Genomic DNA, 25,333 nt, shown 5'->3' on the forward strand with positions numbered 1-25,333 from the left:
CATTGGGATCTCTTAAGAACATATTGGCTCCAGATAGGAAATATGAAAATATGGGGACCCCAAATATAACACATGGTTTGCAGTGTGTGCTAACACCAAAACACTACCACATCATTAATTTAGGCTTTTAATATATAATCAACATCAGAGAGGTTTTTATATTGGGGGGGTGCACTTTAGAATTTTTAGAAACCTTTGTATATTTGTATGAAATTTTATACTCTTTTGCTAAGATTATTTTATTTGTTCTTAATTGTTTTTAAAATTTTAGTGTAAAGTTTTTGAACAGTTTTATCTGTGAGCTACCTTGGCTCCCTTTCCAGTAGAAAGGCAGCATATAAATGAAACAAACAAACAAACAAACAAATAATAAAAATCATGCCCCTGAACAAGAATTTGCTCTCTTGGTAAAACCTCTGAACAGAATGGCTATTTAAAGTTCAGTTTAAGAGTAGAACTTGTTTCTACCCTGCATCTGAGGCTGAATCTACACTACAGTATCAATGTAATTTGACACTACTTTAATTGCCATGGCTCAATGTTGTCGAATTCTGGAATTTGTACTTTGGTGACATAGGTAGCCTTCTCTGTCAGAGTGCGCTGGTGCCACAACAAACTTCAAATCCCAGGCTTCCAAGGGTTGAGCCAAGGAAGTTAAAGTTGTGCCAAACTGCATTATTTCTGTAGTGTGGCAGCAGTCTGAGAGGCACTCCAACATGCTTTTTCTGAAGATGCACTGAGGCATCTGTAAGCCATGTATCCCTGATCCAGTCAAAAGCAATCAGACAAATGCAACAACTGGGATCTTCCTCAGAGGTCAATACAGGAGTCAAGCAGACTGGTAGCTTGGAGTGGCCTTTGGCTGCTCCAGTGCTCGTCTCTCTCTGTTCGCAACAGGGAGTAGCAACCAGATGCCACGGTCCTGATGCTGGCTGCTGACTCAGTCCACAATGGACCACCAGCAAGGAGCATTTTTTGTGCTTCTTTTGTGTTATTTTAGTTATTAGGTGTTTGTGGCACAGCTATGGCCTGATCTGGGTGTGTGTGCCATCTGCATGCCATGCCCCCAGATCGGCCCAAAGGCAGCACTTTTGGCCCATATATTTCAGGCCTTAGTTGGGCAATTACCAAGGCCCCTTGGCCAGAAAACTTCTGCATGTTCTGCATTGCTCTGGCCCTTTTGTTGCTGCTTCTTGCTCATGTTCTTCTTCCCACTATAAACAAATGGGCAAGGACAATAGCAAAGAAAAGGAGGAGAAGCCTTGCCCTTCCATTCTGAATGGCATAGCAGACTGAACCCTAAGAGATGCCAATAGATAGAAGTGGTGGCAAACAAATGGTCACTGACCCAGCAACAAGGAGAGGAGAGCACTCCAGGATGGACCCAGCAAAGAAATCTTCTAAGAAGGAGCCCTTTTATCTGGCTGCAGAGATCCACATTCATTTCCAAACTTTCATCTAGCATAGAGGTGGGCAACTGTGGAACAACAACAAAAACATTTATTTCTTATCTGCCACTCCCTATGAATCAAGGTAAGGAACACCAACAGATTAACAAACACACAATATCAGTTAAGAACACAAATGAATTTAAAAGGACAAATAAGACAGATACATATTAAAACAATCCACTACTTAAAATTCATCATTCAAAATTCACAATTTAAAAATAATCTGGATGGGCCTGCCAGACTAGGTGGCCACATTAGCCCTCCAGGAGACCTTGGAAAGCCTGTTTTAATCCTGTAAAAACACACACTTTTTTGCCCCTTCAAGCCCTCTATGGGACATAGGGGTGATTTGGGGCCTTTCTGGGTGCCTAGAAAACATTTTAGCACATTTTGAGGCAAGATATTTTTTGGGGGGAAAATATATGCAAAATTGGTTTTGATCCTGATGGGTTGAGGCGGGCTCCAAACATGTCAAAATGCCTTCCAGCTTGGTAAATTTTGGGCACTTTGTCCATTAACTTGGGTGGATGTTGGAGTGCCATTTGCTGCTGCCTTGTGCTGGGCCTGGTATTGACTAGATACATATTGAGGTGTTCTTCTGGGTCATTTAGACTACACAGAAGCTAGAAGAGATTATCACATGGTAATTAAAGTGTCTTATTCCCAACAGGACACAGTCCCATTTAATTTTTAAACCGAGTGTTATCGCACGCAGCTACTGCCGAGTGAGTGCAACCTGTATGGAGCCTGGATCCCAGCCACGCTTATCCTGTGGTTTTTCAAACATGGCACCCATATTTGAAAAGCTGGTGGATAAATGCAGCTTGGATTCAGGCCACATAAAGATCTCATAGATTCAACTTTTTTGTCCTTTTGTGTTTATTATGCTATCGGTAAAATAAGTACAATTGCATTTATCAGGAATAAAATTAGAGATATATTGTCAATGTGCCCTAAAAGAACTAAATGAAAAGGTTATGTAACATAATGTGGCTAGGATAATTGTTTATCTTGGGTTACATTAATATTTTTTTTAAAATAATTTTGGCATATTGCCATAGTTAGTTTTCTGTATTCCTGTATTTCCCAGAGTTTGGGAAAAGCTGCTTTTTTAGATTACGACTTCCAGAATCCCCTAACCAGCACTGTCAATTCTGATCCCCTCTATGCTCCTACAGTCCTAAATAAAATAAAATAAAATAAAATAAAATATTTTCTGATGTCAGAACTGGCTGCTCCTAATTGCTTTCAGTAAGTTCCCCCAAGAAGGGAGGATACTTCATTCTTTTCTACTGCTTTTGTTAACCAAGATCCAATAAAAAATTTCCCCAGAAAGATTCAGACAGTCTTTGATACCAGCCACTAGCAGGGTGAATTGAGTTTGAATAAATGATAAAAGAGGAGTGCACTGTGTTTGGATTTGTAACTAGGGATTACAATTTGCTCAGTTTTAAATGAAGAATGCATATTGGAGAGTTGGTCCCTGCATTATAAACAAGAGTAGTGCATGTTGATAATTTCCAGAAACTCAACAACGCCCATGAGGTCTTTGGACGAGAGGAATATAATTAATCACATCACCCAGCAGGTTAAATCTGACTTGTCTGTTGGCTTTTTTGTTCAATACCTTTCAAGGTCTTTGAGGATAATCTTGACTGAATGACTAAAATGTCTGCTAACTTCAATTTACAAGTTAGAACAGTTAAAGAGCTTTTTTAGATGCTGCCTTACCTCCCCTCTCACTTTTCCACCATTGTCCTCTAGTCTTGGGTGCAGACCGTCTGAAGGCCCATATCTCCATGTACATGCCTGTATGGGTCTTACAATGTACAGGGGAAGGTTGTCTCTCTCTCCCACCACATTCCTAGATTTGGCTGGTGAGGACATGGAAGAGAGGCTTCTTGCTGGCTGCTCCTAGGCTTTGGGACTTCCTCCCAAGGAGATATGATTTCTCTGTTGTCTTTTCATCATCAGGCAAAGACCTTCTTGTTTAAACAGACCTTCAGATTTAACTGACCAGGGAAGAAGGGCAGACAATTATGGGTTCAGTTTTTAGCATGTATTTCATGTTTTTAAGGTTTTAATATAATGTCTTAAATGTTTCAATTTGATTTATGTTTTAATGCCTTTTTAACTTTTGTATTTCCTATCATCTTAGCTGTTCTGTTATAAATGTATATAATAGCTGTTTTGAGTCCCATTTGGGGGAAAAGTGAGCTGTTCATTAATCATTTAATTTAAAATTGAAGGTTCTTGTTGAACTCCATGGATTATAGCCATGAATTGCGTAAGGTGATCCCTTAAGGTGTGGTTCTTAAACTACACATATTAGTGGATAATTTGTGAAGTACAGTAATGTGGTGTTTATTGGCAGGATAGAATCGGGCAATTGCTGTCAATAAACTAAAAATGACACCTGTGCTCTCTTCATTGCCTGATTATCTTTCTCATTGTGCTGATTCAATGAGTTTTAATATGTTGGAAATGAAGGACCTATGAGAAATATGGAAATGAGTCCAAAGGCTTGTCTACACTAAGAAGATAACACTGGATACACCCCAGTCTTGGTGTGATCTGTCCAGAAAACAGACAGCCACATGCAGCAAAACCACTGTTTTAATCTGGTTTAATAGAACCCATAGTTTACTCTGGAATTTTCAAGGAAACTCTGGAATGTTTCCAGTTTTCTTGGCTATTTGGACAGCTGGATCAGGTCCTATTTTTCACAACTGATTTACTGGCCCAGCAGCTCCCTGTGAGACGCAGGCTGGCACCGTTGCTTCTGTTGAGGTCCGAATGGGCTACCCATGTGATCAACAGGAAGGTGGTAGAGCAACTTCCTGCTTGTTGGACACATGTCTATATGACCCCTTCTGATTTCAGCAGAAATGATGGCGCTGGCCAGGCTCTTGCAGGGATTTGTGGCTGGTAGGGTGGCGGTAGTAGTACTGGGGACATTGGGGAGAAGGGGTCGGGCCCGTGACAATGATGCAATGTTGGCCCCGCTGGACTGTGTGCACAATGATACAGTGTTGCCCCCGATTTGACCTGATGTATGTGGTTGCCATTGTCATTGGCATAATGCTCTGGACTGGCCTTGAATCAAGCAGCCGGTGTAGATACACCTCAAGAAACTAAGGCCTGTTACAGACTGCCAAAATAAAGCTGCTTCGGGTCTCTTTGGAGGTATGCTGTTTAAATGATGCATGCATCCTAAGAATCCGGAAGCTGCACCAAAGCTGCACTCCAGGGCTTAGGAATGGAGTATGGCTTTGGCGCGACCTCCAGACTCTTAGGACCCATGCATCATTTAAATAGCATACCTCCAAAGAGACTCGAAGTAGCTTTATTTTGGCAGTCTGTAACAGGCCTAAGTCTTTAAAAATCCCCAATATATATCTGCTAAATGCAGGGATCACATATTGAAGACAGTGGGCTGCCACTGTATTGGAAGAAATGTGTCTCCACTAAGCTCATAAATAAAACTGATTGTAAAGTTTTCACAGATCCTAAACTTTTTCTTATCTGATGGTTCATGTTCAATATTAAGAGGAAAATACACTGAGCACATATTTCTTCAATTACGTCGGATCTGCAGAATAAATCAAGAAGTAAGTGGAAAATATCCAAAGTATGAGAAGATGAGGGTTTTGTTCAAGTTTTACTGCTTTTTCATAATTTTAATTTCCCTAAAATGATTCTGTAGGAGTCCTGAAACCTATTTTTAAAAGACTTGTTATTCCTAACTTAGCTATAAATTCATTACTGTTCATCATGCTTAACATTTACAGTTTATGACTGCACCCCTGCATATGGTTGCATAGTTGTTTTAGGGCTATTGTCAGATTAAAGAGATTAATTATGAATTTTAGTCAATGAATACATTTAAATTTATATACATTTGCATATTAATAAAATAATAATTCTCAAGGAAATAAAAAAATACTTTTTTGATGTTATATGAAAGAAAAGAGAATACTTGTTCTAATATGGTGCCTCCCATGTGTTGTTTATGCAAGTTCTCGTATCCTTTTTTAAAAATCAACTTAATTAATTGTGAACACCTTGTTAGTCATTTTATAATATTTTAACACTAACTAATTGACAAATCATTACATTCCTACTCATTATTTATTGTTCTTTGTAGTCTGCGTCTCCTGTAGACTGGCAAATGATTAAAGGGTAGTGATTTAAAGATCAAATATAAGGAAAGGTGGGTTCTGATAAAAGATCAAATATGAAATCTCATTTAAATGTGAATTAATATACATTCATAGGGCCCTTTTACAACCCTAGCTTCCTAAGAGCCCACAAACCCAACCCAAATAGAAACAACTTTTGTTAGAGGACTTTGGTGAGATTTTCTCAGGGAATAAACTGCACTGAGGAAAGACAACCATTGGGATTATCTCTCTACCTCTTTATATATTTTTAAATATCTTCTCTTAAAGTAAAGGTACCCAGATGGCAGTATGCACTTGCCATAGCATTGAAAGCACTGAAAGACTAATCCTGGTTAAGTTTATAGACTGGGGTACAGACTTGGGTTATATCTACACTGCAGAATTAATGGAGTAACTGCTATAACTGCCATGACTTAATGCTATGGAATTCTGGAATATGTAATTTTATGAGATATTTAGTCTTTTCTGTCAGAGAGCTCTGGTTCCATAACAAACTGCAAATCCCAGGAATCCACAGCATTAAGCCATTGCAGTTACGGTGGTGTCAAACTGCATTAATTCTGCATTGTGGCAGCAGCACTAGAGGTCATAAAGAATACTGGTGGAAAAAAAATTCAGTACCTCAGCCCAAGCATTTCAAGGTGGTTATAGAAAACTGAAAACCCAAGGGAAGGTTTTAGAAGCTGCAGCACAGAGACAGCTTCAATTGTTGTCAGTCAAACTGCATGTTACATTACAAGTTTAGTTTGCCTTACATAACTTTAAAAAAAACCCAGTAGGTTTAAATAGCAAGTTTAGTTCTGGCTTAGAACTAGTTGAAGACAATCAGGTTTCTGATCCTTTGTTGGATAGGTGTTACATCAATTGGGAGGGAAGCTAACATTGATAAAATGTTAGTCTGTTGCTCAGGTGATGCTGTTGTACTTTATTTTGTATACCATATATATAAATTATATAAACACATTATGCTGGGATAATAATACAGTTCAGTTAGAAGGGAGGACAATGTCATGACAAATCCATACTCCCTGTTCCACCAGATCTGTGCAATAAGAGCCTGTCTTTACTGTGGATGCATCATGGAGTCAGAAGTTCTGGAGTCAGAAGTTCTGGAATTAATTTCTGTGGTGGTGGGATGAATCAAAATTACAGGTAGGGCCTAATGTAAACAACAGGACTTTTAGCAAGAAAATGGTGAGTGTCCTGCTGGGTAACCAGAAAGTAAACGTTTCAGGTACTTGTTTCAATGCATGGAGAATCAATAGATTTCCACATGCCTCATTGGGGTGTCAGCCACCACCCGAACAGGCAGCTGTGTGACATCTTAGTTAGAAAGCTCTGCTACTGTTACCAAAGAGTCAGAAGAAGCAATGGAAATGCTAATGAAAGAGGATCTGATTAATTTTCTCTATCTCCTCCAGACCATAATAACTGGAAATAAAAGGCTGAGCCCTGGTTAGTCATTACCTGGCTGGAAGGTACAGTTGTCAGTGTAGAGCAGGGGTTTCCAACCTTTTTGGCTCACGGAGCCCTTATTTCTATGGCGGAGCCCCTAAGAGGCCTACCCTATGTCTTACAAGTTAATGGTGTTTAGGAGTATATATAAGAGTATATTCTTTAATTTCATTCAATTTTTATTTCGTTTTCCTGGAGCAGTCGCGGAGCACTTGGAAAGTGCACGCGGAGCCCTAAGGGCTCCTCAGAGCACAGGTTGGGAACCCCTTTATCTTGGTGGCTGTGGAGGTAAAAATACTTGCAGTTTTTCTAATCTTTCACAAGAAACTGTGCCTCCATGTATGAGACAATCTACTGTAAATATTGTCAGCTGCCACAATTCTTTTTTTCACACTTTTGAACTTTTTGGTTTTTCTTGTACAAAATATCTTCCTCCCCCTTCCCCCAAATTTTGGGGGACAATCTTTAGGGCAATTTGCTTCACCCTGGACCACATCTGATCTCAGTTTCCTTGACTTCTGAAGTCAAGGGTGTTTTACCTTCAAAACAGAATTACCAGTCTTGTGACTCGACTAAGATTTCTGTATTGGGGCTTTACAGAAATCTTAGTCGAGTCACAAGACTGGTAATTCTGTTTTGAAGGTAAAACATCCTTGACTTCATATGAAATCATATATGAAATCTACTAGAGAAATTCTCTCTGTATGTCACTTTTCTAATCTTGAGTTATGGCTTTTTATGGAAAATCTAGTTTCTACTTATAATGTCAATCAGCAATTGATGTTTCAGATTCTTTAATACCACCCCCCCCCCTTTTAAGGCTAAGCAAAAGCCCTTTGTTAGGGTTATATCAAAGTTGCTGAAAGTAATTCTACTTGTGCAATTATTACCTACCTCCTAACTTTTACAGCCCTATGTGCTGTATCCTATATTGTATATTTGGCCCAGTCTAGATGGGCCTTTGCTGCACCCCCGTCACGTGCTAGGGGTTGGCCTCACCCCTAGCATGGGACGAGGGCATCAAAATGGCGGTGCCCTATACACCTGGGCACCGGCATTTTGACACGACGGACGCTTAGTGTCCGCACATCACACTCCCATAAGGACGTCACGAGTGCGCCATTGGTGCACTGTGACGTCCTTATGGTGCCGCAGGAAGAACCTGCTTTTTCCAGGTTCTTTTTGCTGCGTGAGGGAGCCATGCCTGTGGCCCCCTCGCACAGCAAAACAAGGCATGGGCAGACCACCTTTTTGGGGCAGTCTATATCCTGCCATAGTTTCCAAGCCTTCACAAGCAATTTGGGTTTTGTGTGTATGTATAGCACTGGAGAGATACAAATGGTTGACAGAAATAATTGAAAATCAAGTGCCCTACCCTACAGAAGTAGACATTTTGTTATTTCAAAGCCATGCCAGAGCCAGCCCATAATGTTTTATTTGTTTTGGTCCTGCATCATGAGTTTAATAGATTTGAGATTGTATAGCTACTTGGGTTCTATGGCTGCTGCCACACTGCAGATTTAATGCAGTTTGAGACCACTTTAACTGTCATGACTTGATCCTGTGGAATCCTGGGATTTGTAGTTTGTTGTGGCACCAGAGCTCTCTGACAGAGGAGGCTAAATATCTCACAGATCTCAGAATTCCATAGCATTGAACACTGGCAGTTAAAACAATCTCAAACTGCATTAATTCTGCAGTGTAGATGGAGTCTCATTGTATAAATACCCATGTGGTTTGCGTGTGAAGGTGTAGTTCAAAGCATTTAATTAGTACATGAATACATTTTAGCACAAAACATGGTTCACATATCCTGAAAAAATAGAGGCATACACAGTTTAAAAAGGAAGTTTGTCAAAAACCTAGCTAGTTCTGGAATGGCCACAAAAATGATTAGGTCATCATTCCTGATTTGAAACCCCCGTTTTCTTCTAGATTCCACTGATGTGTTTTATAACATTTAATGCAATATCAGTTCAAATAAACTTTCAGTTCATCTTGGCTTATTCAGTTACTGTGGTCGGGAATGTATTTATAGACTATGATCAGGTTTCTTGCGTGCTATTGTTTCAACCAGGTTTCCCTTCCACTACACACACACACATATTAATGGTCGTATTTCCCCCCACCTGCCAGTCATCTAATCATTGAGTCCCCATTTCCTTTCTTGTGGGGCAAATCTAGCTCCCCCCCCCCCCTTCATCAATACAAAACTGATTTGAAGCTGAGCTGTATAATAATAAGCCTTTCAGCAGCCAGGCTTGACACTTGCCTTGTAATTAAGGCCTTGATGGTTGTGTTGATGGCAAATGAAAGAAAATGGCTTTGTTCTCAATTCCAGAGGCTTGATTGCTGGTTCTCATTCTCACCTGAATTCGACCCATTCTGCATTGTGCACATGATTGCTGGAGTGTGAGTAATTGCAGCACTGGCAGATGACATTTTCATGAAGCACACTCTGTACTGCTCCAGAGGGAATTTGCAGAATTTATAGCTGGGGAAGCTCATCAAACATGGATTTAGGAAATGCCTGTGTGAAAAGTGGGAGCCCACAACCAAATATCAGAGCTTTTCTTTTGACATTTGCCTTTTACATAAAGATCGCTGTGCGCAACCTCCCTTATCTTAACATTGCAGTCTTTTCTGAGCCAGAATGGTTAGTGATTCTTATTAGGACCAAAATTTCTATTGGGTTTTCCTTGATTTGGGTCTCTTGATGAAAGATTTAGTTTAGTGTGTGTGTGTGTGTGTGTGAGAGAGAGAGAGAGAGAGAGAATGTTTACCTTCTGTTTTAATGTGTGTACAGATGCATATGTGTTTAAAGAGCTCTTCCTTTTATGAGTTCCATTGGCAAAAAAAAGGCTTGTGTAATTTAAGAGACACTCTTTTCTTGACCTTTTTTGCAGTAAACGTGAACAGACAGGATCAAAGAAAGAGGTATAAAACACTGAATAAAATAATTGTGGTTCTAAATGAGTGCTTTAGGGAGAGATTTTAAGCAAGACACAGAATTACCTAAATAATCTGTCATGAGACACTATTTTTGAACAGAGATTAAACAAGTATTTTTAGAAAACTACTAATGAAATGTGTACTGAAACTTTCTCCCACCTTCCATCCATCCTCCTCCATTCATCTCTTTCTCTCTGAACTGGCATATTATATAAAATTGCCTGGATACCATTACTCCTATCACCTGCATCCACATTTTTTCCTGTCTGTTTTGTGATGGTAGGTGTTCCTCACCGTCATACTGTACTATTCTTTGAAGATCCCCTTTCTTCTGAAGCACTGTAAAAATTACTTGTAGAGACTTTCATTTGCATCTCTATCCACAGCAAGGTCAACAGAAACATTTGCAGAGTTCTTCTGATCTTTTGTGATCACACTGTCTTCATATACAGCCATCCTCTATGCATCAAAAACAACAACAACAACAAAAAAACCCCAAACCCTAACCAATCATAATGTAAGGTATTTTCATATTAGATAAAAAAGAAAAATGTACCTACCCAACTACTTATATTTCCTGAAGCTTTTGTAGTGATCCAGAGTTCATATATTTCTGTATTTTGTACTCTTGTGACATTGCCCAATGCTGCATGATTAAATTCTTCTGCTGATCTTATTGATCAGTCACTGATTAAATTAAAGCACTGAATTCTCTAAGTGTCTGTTGGAGGTTGCACTGATTATTTGAAATGAACAGTCCAGTCCAACCTATGGATTCTCTTTGGGCATCTATTTTGTTAGGTGGAATTTTAAAATAATACATTGCCTTATTTAAATAATTTCATGGATCCATATCTCAGTGGCAATATATGGCAGCATGATGAAATATTATTCTAAATTGCTGTGAATGGTGGCTAAATATGACATTTCAATCACTTTTACATTATCCAATGTCTCTGTGCTTGTGTTGATAGATTGGAATAGTTTGTGCTGGAAGGTTGTGTCTGCACTGTTCCCTGTTGTTTGAGACTTAGAGACATGAACTATATGCATTAATTTTTATATCTGTGCCCTTCCTTTTTGAGGATGTTTTCTATATCTAGATGTTATGAAACTAAATATAGTTCTCTAGTTGCATAACATCTTATGTAGGTGAAATATCTTGCTGGAATTTAGAATGAAGTTGTATATTACACTAGGCATGTGTAGGAGATGCGGATGACACTGGGTGACACTCCAGAAGAGGGTGACGCCAGATCAAGCTGTCCTCTCACTGTGCCTCCCCCAGCTTCACTGTGTTGAGCAGTGTTGCCAACAAGCCTCGAAGATAATTCCCGGAAATGTTTGTCCAAAACCCGTTGAATCCCCCAGATCACACGGAATATTCAGTCACAATTCCCGGAAAATTCCCATAATGTTAAAATGGCAGATGTTTTGCAAATAAACGTAAACATAATTGAATAAAAATAATTGTAACTTATTTCAACCCTCAAAATCACCATTGAACCAAACAAAGAATCTTTCAGTCCTTTTAAGATATTTATTTTGACATGAAGGGGGTTCAGGAAACTTTGTGCCAAATAGAAATGTGTTAGGCTGCAACCGCACTGCAGAAATAAATCCAGTTTGACACCCTTTTAATTGCCATGGCTCAGTGCTAGGGAATCCTGGGAATTCTAGTTTTCGGAGACATTTAACCTTCTCTCTCAGCAAACTCTGGTGTGACAACAAACTACAATTCCCAGGATTTCATAGCACTGGGCCATGGCAGTAAAAACGGTATGAAATTGGATTGTCTCTGGAGTCTGGAGTGAAGATGCAGCCTGAGTTGGGTCCAAGACACACTGCAGAAATAAACCAGTTTGAGACTGCTTTAACTGCCCTGGCTCAGTGCTAGGGAACCCTGGGAAGTGTAGTTTTGTGAGACATTTAACCTTCTCTCTCAGCAAACTCTGGTGTGACAACAAATTACAGTTCCCAGGATTTAATAGCACTGGGCCATGGCAGTTAAAACGTGAGTGAAGATGCAGCTTGAGTTGGGTCCAAGACATACTGCAGAAATAATCCAGTTTGAGACTGCTTTAACTGCCCTGGCCCAGTGCTAGAGAACCCTGGGAATTGTAGTTTTGTGAGAAAGAGCTCTGGTGCCACAATGAACTACAATTCCCATGCATCTGAGGAAATACGCTTAAGTCTAGGAAAGCTCATGCTGCCAACTTTTCTTTCAATGAGACTCAAAGGTGCTACAAGATCTCTCTATCATCATCACCATTATCATCATCATTAAATCCAAATGCAGCTGAAGAACTGGACTTAAATTGGCAACACTGAAATCCTGTAGACTCATTCTCTGGGGCTGTGATCTGGAAGGGTGGAGGCAATTCCCTTGTTCAACCAGGGAATCCTGGGAATTGTAGTTTGTTGTGACACGTTGAGACACTGCTTTTACCGGCAGCCAGGGCTCCTTGCATGAAATTCTGGGCTTGGTGGTTTGTTGTGCCCAGAATCCCATCATCGCAGGGAGCCTTGCAGTTAGAAGCAGTGCCAAACTGGGTTATTTCTGCAGTATGGATGGCGATGGAAAAGAGAACGAAAGAGAGAGCCACAAAACAAAATTCTGGGAAGACAGGGCAGGGATGCCAACTTACCAGGTGCTCTAACCATGCTCAGAGGCATATTTAATCACTAACACACACACACACACACTCAGGGACATCACATTCACATCACACAACCCAAATGGTCCTCACAGTACAACAACGACCCTGAGAGGTAGGCTTGGGGCACTCTGCTCAAGCTCAGGAATTCAGAAATTCAAATGTCACTCTCAGGCACACACAGAAGTCCACAACATCAAGCCATGAGACCATGACCAAGTATTGCCTTTGTGTGCCTTAAAACTTATTTCTGACTTGGAAATCCAAGGCAATTGGGAAGCCAGCCAAGATCGCTCACTCCCTGCCTCTCTCTCTCCAGCACTGCAGCCACTTTGCTTTCCCCTGGAGCCTGAGAATGCCTGGGGGGGGGGGCAATCACTGTCCTCTCTCTGATTGGCTGAACTGTTAGTGTGAATGTGATTCCTCCAAACAGTTGCGGTTGGTTGGGGGGCTTGCTCCATCCTGGCTCTCAGAGGGAGTCATTAGAGAGAGAGAGAGAGAGTGTGTTTTTTCCAGCCCTCTTGGCTGAAAACTGTTACACTCCAAAGGGTTGGTTGCTCTGCAGCAGTCTGGAGCTGAAATGAGCCAAAGTCGCCGAAAAGGCACTGAAACAGAGCCAGGCGCAAAAATCACACGAAAAGCTCTGAAAAGTCCTCGTTTTCGCGTGAAAGTCGCGAAATTGGCAACACTGGTGTTGAGGGAAGCCTCTTCATTAGGAGACCAGCATTGCAGCAGTGAAGGAAAGGCCTGAGCATGCCTTTTCCAACCTTGCAGCAGTGGCATAAACCTTTTCACAAGGAAATCTCTGCTGCCACAAAGAAAGAGAGGGCTGAGTATGCACTTTTGGCTGCCTTACCCCCGCCCTACACTAGATGACACCAGGGGTGGGGATGCCTCTGTATTATGCTGCTCTCTTTATAATAATTTGAATAGTTAAGCATTCCCAGAGTCACTCTTTCCTTTCTTTATCCTCTTCTCATAATCCTAAATTGCAGCCCCAGCTACTAGAACGTGGAGGTGGCTGTGTGAATTATCCTTAGTGTAATTGACATATAAATAATTATAATACAAACAGTTTGCATCCAAGTAGCATATACAATACAATGATATTTACATTACACATACAATTTTATTTCCTTCATTCATTATAGAGTTTGAAAGTTTTTTTTAGAGTAAGAAAACAGGCTATGCCATGCCCCATAGCACTCTGTGGGGTTTTCAATTGCATATTTATAGTGCCTATAGGTTACAGTAAACTCCTACTCACTTACTCTAATGGGGCATTGCTTCATTAATTCATGAACCATGTATGGAGCAAATATGAGGTTGGACTGTAATTAGAGCTTGGAGATTAGAGTTGTCTGTTATTTGTTATTTCCTTTTTCTGTCTCATCAGTTTCTCCTCCTGCCCTGGTTGTGCCCCCACCCTGGTTGGTTGCATTTTTCCCCAACTGTTACTTCTTCCTGTTTGTACTGCCATTTTCTTTTCACATCATTTCTCCCATCTTGTACCTTTTTTTGTATACTCCCTCCCCCATAACCAGTTACATCTTACTTCTTTTCACATGACCCCTTGATGCCATGGTGGTTTGGCTTTTGTTTCCCATACTCTGGCCACCTTATGTGCCTGTTTATCATCCCCCCATATCATTTCTTCAGTTCTTTCACATTCTACTCTGCCCATCATTTGTTCCTTTTGTCACATAAATTAAAACAACAGTACAGGGTTTCTTCTTTTATGTTAGATAACCTATCAGTTTTAAAAAATTAAAATAAATGCTTAAAGTGTAAAATAAAAATAAATTGAGTGTTTGGGTACAGTTGGACTTTTTGGTTGAAATTATCAGGGATAAGAACTGTGTTATCCTTTTATATGGGGTTACATCATACTTCTTCCATGTCAGATGTGCAATGAATCCATTCTAAGGTTTATTCCAGATTTTAAAGGAGTGATTTAAGCTGTTGAACCCTATCCCTCCACAAGGTTCATTGCCTTGGATAATCACTTAAAAGTATAGAATAGAACCCAGAGCAGATACACCACAGCCCTCACTCAACCACCACCATGCACTGGGTAGTACTCATTGCTTACATGCTTATAATTCATTAGGTAAAACTTAATCCAAGAAGAAACATGTAACATGCTACATGACAGTTTATGATCTCCCCTCCCCTCTCCTTATTTTTCATAGTCTCAAGAAGGAAACCAAAGAGGGACATTCTTCAGAATCCTAGTGGGTCACTTTGTGTGGTTACTGGGTTGATTTCACTTGATAGGTCTCAATTTTTTAGCGCTCTGCTATAAGTGGCCATTTCTATCCCCTGGGTCAGGACCTCTGGACATCTGAATAGTGAATTGTCATTTGTTTCGAGAACATAAGTGCAATATATAGATATTTGTCATATTCAAAATGATCTTAAACAACAATAACCAATAGTGACTTGATGTACTATCTGGCTTGCAATCACAACGTCTGAGAACAATTCTTTTTGTGGGATAAGGCAGATAAAGAAGCTTCTAAAGATCTAGACCTCTCTCCTACCATTTTTTCAATACATTTATATTGTATGTGTCCTTGTATTTAGCCCCTTCTGTTCATGTAGCAATAAACCAAAGCTTCCAAAACAATAAACAGGCTTTCAGAGTAACATGAGGAAAATCCCTGCTGTCCTATGCAAGTTGATTACATGCTAGAAATGGTTAGTGTTAAATATCCTGTGTTTCTTTAAATATATCAAAATCACATTGCAATCTGGATTGAAGGACTCTTATCAAACCATTTAAATGTATAGATTCCTTAAAAATTTCTACAACAGGACTTGGTCAATTATTTGTGCAGAAAGTTTATTGCATTCATGCATGTTTCTATCTATATGTGTGTTTCAGGCTTTATTTTGGTCCTAATACAAAATTGACTTCAGTTGGGAATTTCCTTGTGTATCCAGTTTTCAACAAAAGGGGGATTGGTATAGTGGGAAGTACAACTGCTGAATGAACAAAAGAAGGATGGAACTGAATGATATATTAGTGGAGAACAGCGGGGATTTTGTATGGTGAAAAGATCTGATTTACATGGTGATGGGACATAAGAACTTTTAGGCATCTCTCAGTTTCTTATTGCATATAGCATTTAACTGATTACTGCTCTTTCAATCAAGATGAAAGCCCAAGCAGCACCAAGTCAAAACAAGGAAGGGAAACTTTGCAGCCCTTAAGTTCAGTTAGGCCTGTGGTAGACTTGTGGTAGGGTCTCCAGCACTACAAATAATGAACTTTAATTTTATGTCAGGACTGATTGTGGAGGACCAGTGGGACTAAGGCTAATTAGAATAACATGAATGGTCACAGGACATTACTTTGTGAGCATGATGTTCACCACAGACTACTGCCTACTGCATTAGCACAAAACTTCTCTTCCATTGATTTTATAGACAATGATGTGGCTGTACTGTCTCTGACCATGTGAGTTAACTATGTAAGATATTAAATATCCTGATTAAACGGATACACTAAATATCTCAAAAACCATTAACTTGAAGTGTTTTTATATAACCTTGAAATATTGTATTAATTACACTCAATTATTCTACAATCTCTTAGACACTTAATTGGTGGATCAGCTAAACATAATGTTGCATCATCTGTCAAAATGCCATGCCCACCACTGTAGCTTTGGAGGTGAATGAAGAAAGCTGTGAAAGACATTACTCAACAAGTCTGAGCAGGTATTCAGCTGGAAATCCTTTCTATCACTCATATTTGTGTAGTGCTCCTACATCAGAAGATATGTGAATTCTTAAAAGGAAAGTATAAAATCTGGAAGTGTGTGTTCAGTAGGAATGGAAGACTGGGTTGGGAGCAGAAAAGCTTTGGCAGTGTCAATTCACATGTTCCTCTTTTTTCTTTGCCTTGTTATAAAAAAATGAGACTCACTTCTGCCACTCTATATTGGGTGGGAGGAGAGGTAAAATGAAAAATGATATGGAGCCTAAAGCCTTGTGGAGACAGCACTAGTCATGTTGTAGTCATCTGCCAAGTTCAGTTTCTGATGTGGATATTGTAGTTTGGCTGGAGCAAATATCCTGGATCCTTTTAGTCCAATTCTGTCCCATTTAATTCCCATCAGTGAAGTGTGTGTGTGTGTGTGTGTGTGTGTGTGTGTGTGTAGATGTGCAGTTACTTACATGTACTGGTTCAGTGCACACACACACACACACAAACACACACTTACACCTCGAGTGGCCCATATATTTGCATGTACTGGTTAAAGAAGAATGTTAAAATGGATATTACATCTTTGCAAACTTGGGAAATCATACAAAAAAGCCATGGTATAATCCCTCCAGTGTGAATGCTTATCTTAGGGACTCTGTCTATAGAGTGCCATCCAAAAGTCATTTGAAACTCCTTATTTGTTCCCTTTCTACAATGAAAGGACTTCCTCTCTCTCTCTTTCTCCTGGGATTGCAGAAGTTTCTTCATATTGCTGTTGCTGCTGCTGGGATAAGAATATTCCAGTCTCAATACAATGCATTTGAAAGAAAAGTTTGTGGGTACTTTTTTGGCAGTGCCTAGATAATGTACAGTTAGCACTGGAAAAGCACATAATCATGTAAGTGTCTATGATATTATGTATATAAGATGAAAGCCTGTATGTCATATCCCTTTAGTGTAACACAATGCATCAGTTTTGGGGGGATTTATATATATAAATATATTTGCAGAACCTTTTTCAGAAAAGGATATCCATAACGTTCTGCAGGCTTTCTATTGTTATTTAAGAATTTTGGAAAGAAACATGGAAGATTTTATGCAGAAAGAGAGGCAGGTTTGTCATCAAATACAGTATATGAAAAAGAGAATAAACCTTCACCTACTGTCTCCATAACATTTTGCATAGCATGCCACTATTTCATAGGACTGTTTTTTCTGCTGTGCATCATGGGGTTTATCATAGAGAATTCAAAGTAATAAAAGAGCCAGAAGAGGATTCTATAGGCTGTTGTCTCCGTACAGAAGTCCCTCATAGACATTTACATGTTACCAGAGCAGAATGCTTGTAGTTCTCCCTTGACTGGATCCCACAGTGTTGTGGAAATACTTGGAGAAAAGAGTCTTGTTGAGCCACTTGCACATGAGAACTCTTATATGAGTTTCCACAATCTACCCACACCTGCTTCCAAAGTAATATGGAACTTGCCATGGGCTCCATTTACCTTTTGAAATGTTATTTATTTATTTAATTATTTATTCATTCATTCATTCATTCATTCATTCATTCATTCAGGATTACTAGAGTGCCATGAGGCCAACTCAAGCAAAAGTACAAAGCTTATTGAGGCAGTAATATGAGAACTTGGCTTTATTTTTAAGGAAGAAAAATTGGGGAATGCTATGGAAGATTGGAGCTAATGGCAAGAAATCCAATAATGGAACGTGAAAAATTGTTAAAGGCGTAACCTAATTTAAGATGGTGCATATAATTCTTTAAAAAGATATTAAATAGCCTTTTTCTAGGGAAAATGCTTTCTTAGGTTAGTTTTTCACATTAAAGATGTGAATTATTGATGTTGCCTTTCACGTTTGGTAAGATGTAGATTTATTGCAAAATAGTTTAATTACATGCAGTTACAGTTTCCAGGTCAAGCAGAGAGGTGCTGACATAGGCAAAGGAGGCCACTCCCTGACAGAACAACACATATTATGTGGTTTGGATAAACAAAGACCACCACTTTAGCTCCATCCCATCTTCTGAGGAACCATGGAATGGCAGTATTGGAATCCTTGTGGGTTCAAAGCCACTGTGTGTCATCCTTGCCACCTGGATTTAAGGCAGGTCAGCAACTCCCAAGATGCAGAAGACTTTATTCATCTGTAATCCTAAAATCCCCCAACAAAAATGATGTGCCCATAGGACTTCATACCCTTAACATACCAGATCTTTCTCCATTCCATACCACCAAAGTTGTGATAAAGTACCGAAATTATAGATCTGCAGTAATAATGGAACTTCCACTCTTGAGTGTGTGGAGGAGCTCATATTGTCAGCAGCTAATCTCCTGCTTTTTGAAGTTTAGGGAGGTCACCTCTACTGCTCCAAAGCTCCTGCATGCTAACCAATACATTCACATGTTGCTTCCTCCAAGTGGCAGCCAAATCACTCTGAGAGGGGGCAGTTCCATCACAATTCTTTCCAAGACCAACACCGGGTGACACCAGCCTCTGTGACACCAGTTAATAGGACAGGTTTTAGGTACTTGCCAAAGGGGTAAATGTAATATTTTGCTGATGGTTGCAGTAGAATTTTCATCCACTTGCTCCTTGCCTTCAGCTCCCTGTGCACTATAAAAGCTGGCTCTGGAGGATTTCCATCCTCCAAGAGTCAGTTTTAAGAATGTTCAGGGGGAGTTTTAAGATTGCAGTGGGGAGGATGAATCACTCTCTTTCACTGCTGGATCCCACCATCTTACCAGAATGGCAAACCTTAGTGGTGATAAATTTATTTACAGTGAGCCCTTGGTATCTGCTGGGGTTTGTTTCCAGGACTAGAATCTATTCCATTAATTAGATTAACCTTTAAATGCTAGCTTGCAAAACAAGCCATGATATTTACGGGGCATAGCATGGAACCTGTCACCATTGACTCCTGGGCACATTGTGTTATTGACTCCATGAGAAATGGTCCTTTTTTGGTTTCAAAGTTTCTTCCACCAACCTGGATTTTCCACCACCCCCCACCCCCAAGATGGATAACAAAGACCGCAAAAATGACTGTTATCATGGTGAGAGTCCAATAGGTTTGTAAATTTCAATTTGGAAAAGGCTGTCTCAAAGAGTGGGATTGCATCTTACAACCAGTTTGATTATGTTTTATCCCTGAACTTCATCTCGGTACACATGTACACTGTTCACCTACCCCTCTGAACCCCTTGTTGATTAAAGAGTATTGTTAAAGGTCAGTAAGAAGTTATATGTTTATTTGAGCTAGAAAATACTGATCCAATGGAAGTGCAGTGATACATGGTTGGCTACAAAGATCATTCGGTGAATCAAGAGTAGAGAATCAGAAATGTTTTGAGGGACTCAAAAGATATGCAGAACTTTTTCTTTTACACAGCTGAATGACTGCAACCCCTCTGCATTTTTACTATTAATCTAGAAGCATAGTTTGCAAAGATCATTAATAGAGCATAAATTTAGCATGAAGGATCCCGGGGTCCCAAATTCATTTGGTGACATCTTCATTTTAAAAGATCAACTTTCTAACAGACTATTTGTTTAACTTTCTTCTATAAAGTTAATGAACTGAAGTGGTATTTGCACTCATTTATTTTATTGTCTATCTCTGTTTTATATGACATAACATTTTTGCAGCAAGTTTCAGGAAGGAAGTGAAATAGCCCAGGAGGTGGTGAATACATGGTTATTAAAGCAACACCAAACCTCTTCTATGTTAACCTGGCCTGGCTGGTTCTCTGTACTGAAGCCTTAAAATCTCTTGGTACCAGCTGTATTGACCTAAGAGAAAATGTCTTCTTAGAAATGGATACAACAATCCTAGCCGTATACTTAGGAGAAGACATCATTCAGTTCAATAGGGCCTACGTCTGAGTAAATATAAGAAGGTCATGAGTTTATCTAGCTGAATCTTTTGGCTGCAAGATAATAATTCCAATCTTACCAAACTCCTCAGAGCATGTGACTCACTTAAGCAGAGGGTTTTGTTGGATAGCAAAAGGGAGTGGGGAGGGAAAAGCCAAGAAAGGATGAAATGGTGAGTGGTGGTGAGGCAAACCTTTTACTTACTTACTGAGGTGTCCAGCACTGTGTGAGCAATAAACAAAGTAAAAGAGAGCAAAGGGGTTCATTGCAACCAAATAATAATAATAATAAGAAAACAAAAATCAATAAAAATCAAAGGAAAACTGTAAAATTTTGCAACTTTTCCCTCCCTACTTAATACCGAGAAAGATTCCAGTCCCTTCAGTACAAGCCAACTGGGAAGGGGGATAACACCTGTTTTTGTGGCATTCTGAAAGGGCCATGCTGGTTGATGGCCTCCTGTTGAGCAAACAAATCAACTCCCCCCTTCCCCCCCAAAACACATTCCATTTCTCCAGTCCGGGCAAGGCCTTCCCATTTGCTTTCTTCTAATCTATAAAGCAGAAGGAGGTTAGAACCGCAAACCACCCAGCACTGAACAATGTGATGCTGTAATGACTGGGTCCTCCAGTGATTTGAGGACTTCTCCTGAACCACAAACGAGGCACTTACCGTGCTGGAATCATTGCCTAAACATTTCAGAAGCACGGAGGTGGGATAGCCGGTCACGCTTCTGAAACATCACTGAAGCGCATCTCGCTTTTCTCCCATTGACGAATTGTTCACAGAGCAGCCATTTCTGTAATAACGGGAACTTACATTATTGGAACTTCCGTTAATACAAAAATGGCTGCTCTGTGAACATTTCATAGACAGGAGAAGCGTGGGACGTTTCAGTGACGCTTCAGAAGTGCGACTGGCTATCCCACCTCTGTGCTTCTGAAGCATTTGAGCAACTATTCCACACGGTAAGTGCCTCGTGTGATGATCCCCTATGGCATTCATCCGCTAATTTTTTCCTGAAGACATCACATCCCTGTTCAAACATTGTCTCACCAAAGCTACTTCCAATTGATTCTACAAGCAGAGAGATGGTGTAGCCATGGGAAGCCTTCTCAGCTTTGTGATAGAACACTTTAACATGGAACAGAACACTTTGAAAAGCAAGCCCTGGAAACAGCATCAAAAAAGCTCACAACATGGTTCCAATATGTGGATGACACTTTCACCATTTGGAGCCATGGAGAAGAAGATCTGCCTGTGTTTCTGAACTATCTGAACAACATCCATCTGAACATCCAATTCATGATGGAAAAAGAAAAGGAAGGAACATTGCCATTCTTGGATGTCCTGGTCATCCGCAAACCAAACCAATGTTTCGATCACATAATATGCAAACAACCTACGCACACAGATACCTACACATGAACCCCAACCATTACCCAGGACAAAAAAGAAGCAAAATAAAAATACTGGTAGACTGGGCAAAGAGGCTCTATAAACCCCACTTCCTGGAAAATGAATTGCAGCACCTGGACTGGGCTCTACAGGCTAATGGTTACTCCAGCTCAGACATCAGAAGGGCTGCCAGACCCATAAAAACACAGAAGTGAAGACAAACAACTGCCCAAAGGGAAGGTATTTTACCATACATCGAAAGAGTCACAGAGAGAATGGGGAAACTGGTGATGAAACACAACCTCAAAATGATCTACAATCTGACCAAGAAAATCCAGCAAATGCTGCACTCAGTGAAGGACAAGAGAGACATTCTCCCAGCTGCAGGCATTTACCACATACTGTGCAGCTGTGGACAAGTCTCCATGGGGACCACCAAATGCAGTGTTCAAACACGAATCAAGGAACACAAGAGACACTGCAGACTGGCTCAGCCAGAAAAATCAGCAGTAGCAGAATATGTTATAAACCATCCTGGGCATAAAATGCTGTTTGAAAACACTGAAAGTCTGGACCATGCCAACAACTTTCAGGTCAGAATGCACAGGGAAGCCATTGAAATCCATCAACATTTGGGCAGCTTCAATAGGAAAAAGAAACCTTTAAAGTAAACAAGGTTTTGTTACTAGTCCTGAAAAAAACACCAAAATCAAGTTCCAGCAAATGCAAATGAAAACCACCCAGGGTCAGGGGGATTCCCAGCAGACAATGGATCATTAATTAAATAGACACCCTGAGGCTTTGCCATTCATAACAGACCAACACACAGATTAACATGTAAATCGCTTCCTCTCAACCAAGGGGCACACAGTATGTATTACCCCACTCATTTCCATGCCAGCACTTTCTGAACATGCCGGCCATTTCCATGCCAGCACTTTCTGAAGATGCCAGTCATAGATGCTGGCGAAACATCAGGAATAAAATCTTCCAGAACACAACCTCATAGCCTGAAAAACCCACAAAAACTATAGATGCTGACCATGAAAGCCTTCGACTTCACATCAAATAGAATAATTTCTGTAGTGTGTTTTGGACCAGAAGTGAGTTGTGGATTTTTTTTCTGATCCTTTGCTACTTAAGTGTTTGCAGCTTTAGCACTGTGCTTATTGTTAGGATTAGTGGTTAGATTTTATTTATATGTCTTGTATCTTCTAATCCCAATGAGAACTCCTGTGTCTCTCTCAGTGGGGCCAGCATTTCACTTCTCATTCCTAGCATCATGGTTCAGCGAAGATCAACATGAGATATTTCAGTTCCAATACGTTACTTTGGTTGGGACAAAAAAAACGTACTGTCATGAAAACAACAACAGTAGAGTTGTTGGTGAAAATAAAATGGCCAAGCCTTTTTGTGTTTTTTTTTGTCAGAGGAATACCCACCCAGCCACCCACACTCACATATACATGACTAGGGGTGATACTTGGGGACACTGTTTACAAGTGTGGTGTCGTGGTTTGAATATAACTTTGGAGACCAGAGTTCAGTTCCCACTGGCTGACATTGGGTGAGTCACACACTCTCAGCCCCAGAAATCCCTGTGATTAGTTGACCTCAGGGATCCCATAAGTCAGAAACCACTTTGAAGGCACATAGCAAGTTGTAGAGTGCCTACATTGTAGGGTAATTGTAGATTCTGCAACAAAACAACTCTTTGGGCACTAGAATGTACCATACACTTGCATGAGAGTACTTGCATACTCTTGCTTTTGAGTTTTGGTGGAAGAAATGAGGAACATGTGAGTACTGAATAAATGCTGTGTTCTGCTCTGCTACTGATGCAGAGATTGGCAGTTGTATGTGATATTATAATTGCATTATGTGTGCTATTTCAACATTTTTGGGAGATCACTGAAATATTTTTCCCACATCAGTATGGCAAAGAAATGTGCTTTGGATACTATTTTTAGAAAATGCATTGGTGAATAATACGTATTGGTATAATCCTTGTACAAGAACCTTTACTGATAGTAAGTGCAACAAAGAATCTGGCACTTGTTAAAGATTAACATGCTTATTATAATAGTTTTTGTAGACTATCCCCCATGCTATAATAAATGTCTTAGACTTAAGATATCATAGGACTCTTTGGTTATTTTTTGCCACAAAAGACATGTGTTCTTACATTATATTAAATTTACATTATACTAATATTCTTACATTATACTAATACTAGTTTCATATTGATGTGGAGGACAGACTCTTAGTTCTGTTTAGTTATAGTAGGGGTTAGCAATGCTCCCTTTCTAAACAGAGATCTTAAAAAGAAATAATTTTTTTCATTTCTTTTGCAAATGGAGAGTATATCTATTTAAATTTGTTGCATTGATCTGTTCAGAAATTTCTCTGTTTGCCACAGGAATTGGTGAATATTTTGCCTGAAATGTAAAGGAAAAAGACTCTTTAGAAACACATAGCTCATGTTTATGCCTGAGTGGGAGCAAGGGAGAGAAAAGTCATATGTTAAATTTTGCTGCAGAAGTCAAAGTTGAGTCGTCTGCTTTCTGCTTGAGTTGTCAGTGGTGATGAATAATGCATCTCATTGGGGGGTTGCCTTTGCACTGCTATGGTTACAGTCACTAGCCTTGGTGCTGAAGCAGAAGAACCACAGTATAAGGAAATTAATTCATAGCATAAACTAACACTCAGTCAGAAGTTTTCCATGATAAACATATATTTATTGTGTAAACAAGCTTGTGGAAAAGAAAGGCATCTGAACAGCTTTGCAGAGATTCCATGGCACATTTACTGTTTTGGATATGTGAGTTTGTATGTAATTGACTTTATGTGAAGCACTGTCATTTTCAGCATGATGATAAAATCACTGATATTCAATCTATTGTGGTATAACTGAGGTTTTATGTGAGGAAGCCAAGGGGTCACTATTTGCCTAAAAGCTCCTGGGCCATAATAAGCCAGATTGTTTTAAACAGACTAATATATGGCAATAAATGAGTTTAATAATTGATCCTAGCGTTTCTGTAGTATATACTGAAAAGATAAAAAAATGTGTCAGTCTTCTGGTTTAGTGTCACAAAGTACCATGCACCGGCATCATACATGGGCACATTATACACTGCTTTCAGCATATGCTGAAAACAGCAACAGAAGAAGCGGTGCTGCGTGCTGGAAGGACTAATGGTGCACGCGCCCATGGTGTGCACACACTGCCGCACCACCATGAGCATGAGCCCCATTACTTCTAATGGGGTTCAAGCATACGTGGAATTTCTTTTCTGTGGGGGAGTCAGGAATGGATCTCCTGCGTAGAAGAAGGGACCACTGTATATATCCATGGAATTCATACAAAACCCCAAGTGAAACCTGAGGATTTGGGAGTTTCTAAGGGCCCCATTCCATTATTGTGTAAGAACAGAAGTAACACGTATGCCATCAAGTCTTCCATGATAAGTCTCTTTGAATTTGTGAGGATGGAGAACATTTCCCAATTGAGTTTTGTGTATGTGTACTTGTGTGTCTCTGTGTGTGTGTGTGTGCGTGCTTATTTTTATTAGAAATCTATCAAATCATACTTGTTACTGTATTCTTAAATATTCAGTGTTTTTATCTTAT

General features: G+C 39.8%; 1 protein-coding gene across 7 annotated transcripts in view; it reads left to right on the top strand.

The window, feature by feature from the left end:
- The window catches only part of MYT1L (myelin transcription factor 1 like), a 444,499-nt gene that overhangs the window by 122,293 nt on the left and 296,873 nt on the right, over window positions 1-25,333 (top strand). The window contains exon 2 of one of the 7 annotated variants that reach the window (XM_089531038.1): window positions 16,301-16,425. The exons of the other annotated variants lie outside the window; for them this stretch is intronic. The gene's annotated coding sequence lies outside the window, so the exon portion shown is untranslated. The remainder of the gene's footprint in view (window positions 1-16,300; window positions 16,426-25,333) is intronic. 7 annotated transcript variants of the gene reach the window in all.

This window comes from Sceloporus occidentalis, unplaced genomic scaffold (assembly GCF_023333645.1).
Source record: "Sceloporus occidentalis isolate IW3139 unplaced genomic scaffold, rSceOcc1.0.p SCAF_6, whole genome shotgun sequence".
Lineage (NCBI taxonomy): Eukaryota > Metazoa > Chordata > Lepidosauria > Squamata > Phrynosomatidae > Sceloporus > Sceloporus occidentalis.